Source organism: Protopterus annectens, chromosome 8.part0 (genome assembly GCF_019279795.1).
Source record: "Protopterus annectens isolate FY-2018-M chromosome 8.part0, PAN1.0, whole genome shotgun sequence".
In the NCBI taxonomy this organism is placed as follows: Eukaryota; Metazoa; Chordata; order Ceratodontiformes; family Protopteridae; genus Protopterus; species Protopterus annectens.
This window is the reverse complement of record NC_056741.1, coordinates 625,376,423-625,382,999: the sequence shown is the minus strand read 5'-3', so window position 1 is coordinate 625,382,999 and position 6,577 is coordinate 625,376,423. Positions and strand designations below refer to the sequence as shown.

The 6,577-nt window shown below is 38.0% G+C and overlaps 1 non-coding gene across 1 annotated transcript; it reads right to left on the bottom strand.

The window, feature by feature from the left end:
• Positions 1–3,040: 3,040 nt before the first annotated feature.
• Positions 3,041–3,112, bottom strand: TRNAE-UUC. The gene has a single exon. It is a non-coding gene; the product is annotated as a tRNA-Glu (tRNA).
• Between the last annotated feature and the right edge of the window lie 3,465 nt (positions 3,113–6,577).

Below are 6,577 nucleotides of genomic sequence, written 5' to 3'. Positions count from 1 at the left end.
TAGGCATCTCACCAGGGTGAATTTCCGATTTTCCATCTACTAGTTCAGGTTGCACTTGAATAGGGTTAGGGAAGGGTTCTGTTTCCCATGGATGTGAAAAATATTCCAGAAAATGATGATGCTTTGAGATACAAACCTGCTCCTCCCAACATGTCCTATTTAAGTCACAAGCAAAGTTTAAATGCTTAGATCTAGTAGTTCTTGTGCTTTTCATTTTGAGGAAATGCAAAGTTCCATCAGAGCAGGCTGCATGGATGCCTGTTATGCCAAGCATAAATTGCCTTTCAGCAGTCTTAGCAAACAGAGTATAGAGACAGAGTTTTGAGGTGATCTGTATAGGACATTATGTTTACATCCTGTATTCTTTTATAAGGAACCTCTGTGGATATTTTAGTTGTGGGCTGTGCTTACTCAGGTACCTACAGAAAGGAGTATCATAGCCAATGATAGGTCTGATGATGGCTGAGTTCAATGGCTTGATGACTTCCCTGAATCTATTACTATACCCTTATTGGGTATATATCACATCATCGAACGAGCTATTTACTGAATACCTATTCGCTGAACTCTATCAAAAGCTTTACCCATTGAAAGATGTTTTAAGCAAAAGTTTTCCCAGGGAAATAACCAGTAGCCCAACCACCTATTGTCATAAAAATAAAATTTAAAACCCGATTAGGTGGGGGGCTATGCCCCCCACACCTCCCTAACTAAATATACCAACAATGAGATTGCACTACAGTGGGGAAAAGGGCAGATTCCCACTGACGGCCCACTGTTTTTTTCCCCAGGGAAATAATTTTCTAAAACAATCATTCGATAGATAGAGCTTTCGACAAATAGAGTTTGACGAATAGGTATTCACTAAATAGTTTATTCAACAATGTGATTTAGACGCCCCCATTTATAAGTTGCATGACTAAGAAGGATTTTCTTACAACCTTAAGACACATAAAAGGTTCTTTTCCATACCGGGAATCGAACAAGGGCCACCTTGGTGAAAGCAGGAATTCTAACCGCTGGACCATATGGGAAGTTATAAATTAGAGGACGTGTGCACAGTAAAGTACATGATAGTGTGATAAAGGTAATATCGCTGCACATATGAGCACATCTTAGTAATGTGTTGCACTGGGAATCAGATTGTAACAGTATCTTTTAATAAGTAGAGCACATTCCCTTAAGATACTTTTTCCTTTAAGACCCTGATGACCCTTGTCTCTTGACGGGTGGCTGCAGATGAAATTGTATCCCTGATATTGCATTTAAAGGTCAGTGTGCTGAATTAGTTATGTCATCTGTATTGCTTGCTTCTGATTTACATTAGAACTGCATTCCAGTTGTTGCCCTCCTAAAACGATGTTTTTATTTCTTCAACCTTCTTCACAAAGGAAGATCTTTATGGAAAAAATGTTATTTCCAGAATGTATTTACTACTGGCTTCACAACCAGCCTATTTTAGCAGAATTGTTAAAGCTAAGCAAATGGAGTTATACCTTTCTCCTATTTAGTTACTTTGTTTTTACATTTATACAAATGTTTTCATTGCTTGTAGAATATAAAATAAAAAAAATATTTTTTTTGCTTCAGCTAATCTGTTCCATTTTCTCATATCTCATTCTTTTTCAATTGTCAACTGTGGAATTTGAGTTTGAGTACCAGGTACTTTCGTGATCATACACTCATTTTTAACATTATCAGCACTGCTCGGATGTTAAGAAAAACCTTTGAAAAACTGTAATGCTGAAGATAACGTAGATGGAATATTGTCTGATAATTAACTGCTTTACTGCTTGCATACAGCTGCATAGTTCACCCACATACACCATGTGGATGTCTTCTGTGGAATGGGTTGTAAGAGCTTTGGTAAGTGCCAGGAATCCTCTTTTTCATAGATGAGAACAATAAAGGCATAGGTTTGTATGTATAAACTAGTCTAATGACCACTGGGACCTTTGTAAGCCTAGCCATGCAGCCCACAATTGCAGTCCACAAGTTATTTTACCTTAGAGGTTATTTTTGGGGGGGTGTATATTACTTGGGACATGATTTAATGGCTGTCTCTGCCCTTCAGAGACATAGGTATCTCACCAGGGTGAATTTCCGATTTTCCATCTACTAGTACAGGTTACACTTGAATAGGGTTAGGGAAGGGTTCTGTTTCCCATGGATGGGAAAAATATTCCAGAAAATGATGACGCTTTGAGATACAAACCTGCTCCTCCCAACATGTCCTATTTAAGTCACAAGCAAAGTTTAAATACTTAGATCTAGTAGTTCTGGTGCTTTTCATTTTGAGGAAATGCTAAAGTTCCATCAGAGCAGGCTCCATGGATGCCTGTTATGCCAAGCATAAATTGCCTTTCAGTAGGCTTAGCAAACAGAGTATAGAGACAGAGTTTTGAGGTGATCTGTATAGGACATTATGTTTACACCCTGTATTCTTTTTATGAGGAACCTCTGTGGCTATTCTTGTTGTGGGCTGTGCTTACTCAGTTACCTACAGAAAGGAGTATCATAACCAATGACAGGTCTGATGATGGCTGAGTACAATGGCATGACGACTTCCCTGCATCTAGATGTTATACCCTTAATGGGTATATATCACATCAAACAAGCTGTTTACTGAATACCTATTCATTGAACACTATCAAAAGCTTTACCCATCAAAAGATGTTTTAAGCATAATTTTCCCAGGGAAAATAACCAGTATCCCAACCACCGATTGTCATAAAAATAACAAAATTTAAAACCCAATTAGGCAATGCCCCCACACCTCCCTAACTAAATATACCAACACAGAGATTGCACTACAGTGAGGAAAAGGGCAAATTCCCACTGATGGCCCATTGTTTTTTCCCCAGGGAAATAATTTGCTAAAACGATCATTCAATAGATAGAGCTTTCGACAAATAGAGTTCGACGAATAGGTATTCGCTAAATAGTTTGCTCAACAATATGATTTAGACCCCCCCTCCCATTTATAAGTTGCATGACTAAGAAGGATTTTCTTACAACCTTAAGACACATAAAATGCTCTTTCCCATACCGGGAGTTGAACCCGGGCCGCCTGGGTGAAAACCAGGAATCCTAACCGCTAGACCATATGGGAAGTTATAAATTAGAGGACATATGCACAGTAAAGTACGTGATAGTCTGATAAAGGTAGTATCGCTGCACATATGAGTAATGTGTTGCACTGGGAATCAGATTGTAACAGTATCTTTTTATAAGTAGAGCACATTCCCTTAAGATACTTTTTCCTTTAGGACTCTGATGACCCTTGTCTCTGGCGGGTGGCTGCAGACGAAGTTGTATCCCTGATATTGCATTTAAAGGTCAGTGTGCTGAATTAGTTTTGTCATTAGTATTGCTTGCTTCTGATTTACTTAGTACTGCATTCCAGTTGTTGCCCTCCTAAAACGATGTTTTATTTCTTCAACATTCTTCACAAAGGAAGATCTTTATGGAAAAAATGTTATTTCCAGAATGTATTTACTACTGGCTTCACAACCAGCCTATTTTAGCAGAATTGTTAAAACTAAGCAAATGGAGTTATACCTTTCTCCTATTTAGTTACTTTGTTTTTACATTTATACAAATGTTTTCATTGCTTGTAGAATATAAACCAAAAAAATATTTTTCTTGCTTCAGCTAATCTGTTTCATTTTCTCATATCTCATGCTTTTTCAATTGATTGTCAACTGTGGAATTTGAGTTTGAGTACCAGGTACTTTGATGATCATGCACTCATTTTTAACATTATCAGCACTGCTCGGGTATTATGAAAAACCTTTGAAAAACCGTAATGCTGAAGATAACGTAGATGGAATACTGTCTGATAATTAACTGCTTTACTGCTTGCATACAGCTGCATAGTTTGCCCACATACACCATGTGGATGTCTTCTGTGGACTGGGTTGTAAGTGTCAGGAATCCCCTTTTTCATAGATTAGAACAATAAAGGCATAGGTTCATATATATAAATTAGTCTAATGACCACTGGGACGTTTGTAAGCTAGCCATGCAACCCAAATATAGTCCACAAGTTATTTTACCTTAGAGGTTATTTTTTTGGGGGTGTATATTACTTGGGACATGATTTAATGGCTGTCTCTGCCCATCAGAGACATAGGCATCTCACCAGGGTGAATTTCCGATTTTCCATCTACTAGTTCAGGTTGCACTTGAATAGGGTTAGGGAAGGGTTCTGTTTCCCATGGATGTGAAAAATATTCCAGAAAATGATGATGCTTTGAGATACAAACCTGCTCCTCCCAACATGTCCTATTTAAGTCACAAGCAAAGTTTAAATGCTTAGATCTAGTAGTTCTTGTGCTTTTCATTTTGAGGAAATGCAAAAGTTCCATCAGAGCAGGCTGCATGGATGCCTGTTATGCCAAGCATAAATTGCCTTTCAGCAGTCTTAGCAAACAGAGTATAGAGACAGAGTTTTGAGGTGATCTGTATAGGACATTATGTTTACATCCTGTATTCTTTTTATAAGGAACCTCTGTGGATATTTTAGTTGTGGGCTGTGCTTACTCAGGTACCTACAGAAAGGAGTATCATAGCCAATGATAGGTCTGATGATGGCTGAGTTCAATGGCTTGATGACTTCCCTGAATCTATTACTATACCCTTATTGGGTATATATCACATCATCGAACGAGCTATTTACTGAATACCTATTCGCTGAACTCTATCAAAAGCTTTACCCATTGAAAGATGTTTTAAGCAAAAGTTTTCCCAGGGAAATAACCAGTAGCCCAACCACCTATTGTCATAAAAATTAAATTTAAAACCCGATTAGGTGGGGGGCTATGCCCCCCACACCTCCCTAACTAAATATACCAACAATGAGATTGCACTACAGTGGGGAAAAGGGCAGATTCCCACTGACGGCCCACTGTTTTTTTCCCCAGGGAAATACTTTTCTAAAACAATCATTCGATAGATAGAGCTTTCGACAAATAGAGTTTGACGAATAGGTATTCACTAAATAGTTTATTCAACAATGTGATTTAGACGCCCCCATTTATAAGTTGCATGACTAAGAAGGATTTTCTTACAACCTTAAGACACATAAAAGGTTCTTTTCCATACCGGGAATCGAACAAGGGCCACCTTGGTGAAAGCAGGAATTCTAACCGCTGGACCATATGGGAAGTTATAAATTAGAGGACGTGTGCACAGTAAAGTACATGATAGTGTGATAAAGGTAATATCGCTGCACATATGAGCACATCTTAGTAATGTGTTGCACTGGGAATCAGATTGTAACAGTATCTTTTAATAAGTAGAGCACATTCCCTTAAGATACTTTTTCCTTTAAGACCCTGATGACCCTTGTCTCTTGACGGGTGGCTGCAGATGAAATTGTATCCCTGATATTGCATTTAAAGGTCAGTGTGCTGAATTAGTTATGTCATCTGTATTGCTTGCTTCTGATTTACATTAGAACTGCATTCCAGTTGTTGCCCTCCTAAAACGATGTTTTTATTTCTTCAACCTTCTTCACAAAGGTAGATCTTTATGGAAAAATGTTATTTCCAGAATGTGTTTACTACTGGCTTCACAACCAGCCTATTTTAGCAGAATTGTTAAAGCTAAGCAAATGGAGTTATACCTTTCTCCTATTTAGTTACTTTGTTTTTACATTTATACAAATGTTTTCATTGCTTGTAGAATATAAAATAAAAAAATATTTTTTTTGCTTCAGCTAATCTGTTCCATTTTCTCATATCTCATTCTTTTTCAATTGTCAACTGTGGAATTTGAGTTTGAGTACCAGGTACTTTCGTGATCATACACTCATTTTTAACATTATCAGCACTGCTCGGATGTTAAGAAAAACCTTTGAAAAACTGTAATGCTGAAGATAACGTAGATGGAATATTGTCTGATAATTAACTGCTTTACTGCTTGCATACAGCTGCATAGTTCACCCACATACACCATGTGGATGTCTTCTGTGGAATGGGTTGTAAGAGCTTTGGTAAGTGCCAGGAATCCTCTTTTTCATAGATGAGAACAATAAAGGCATAGGTTTGTATGTATAAACTAGTCTAATGACCACTGGGACCTTTGTAAGCCTAGCCATGCAGCCCACAATTGCAGTCCACAAGTTATTTTACCTTAGAGGTTATTTTTGGGGGGGTGTATATTACTTGGGACATGATTTAATGGCTGTCTCTGCCCTTCAGAGACATAGGTATCTCACCAGGGTGAATTTCCGATTTTCCATCTACTAGTACAGGTTACACTTGAATAGGGTTAGGAAGGGTTCTGTTTCCCATGGATGGGAAAAATATTCCAGAAAATGATGACGCTTTGAGATACAAACCTGCTCCTCCCAACATGTCCTATTTAAGTCACAAGCAAAGTTTAAATACTTAGATCTAGTAGTTCTGGTGCTTTTCATTTTGAGGAAATGCTAAAGTTCCATCAGAGCAGGCTCCATGGATGCCTGTTATGCCAAGCATAAATTGCCTTTCAGTAGGCTTAGCAAAGAGAGTATAGAGACAGAGTTTTGAGGTGATCTGTATAGGACATTATGTTTACACCCTGTATTCTT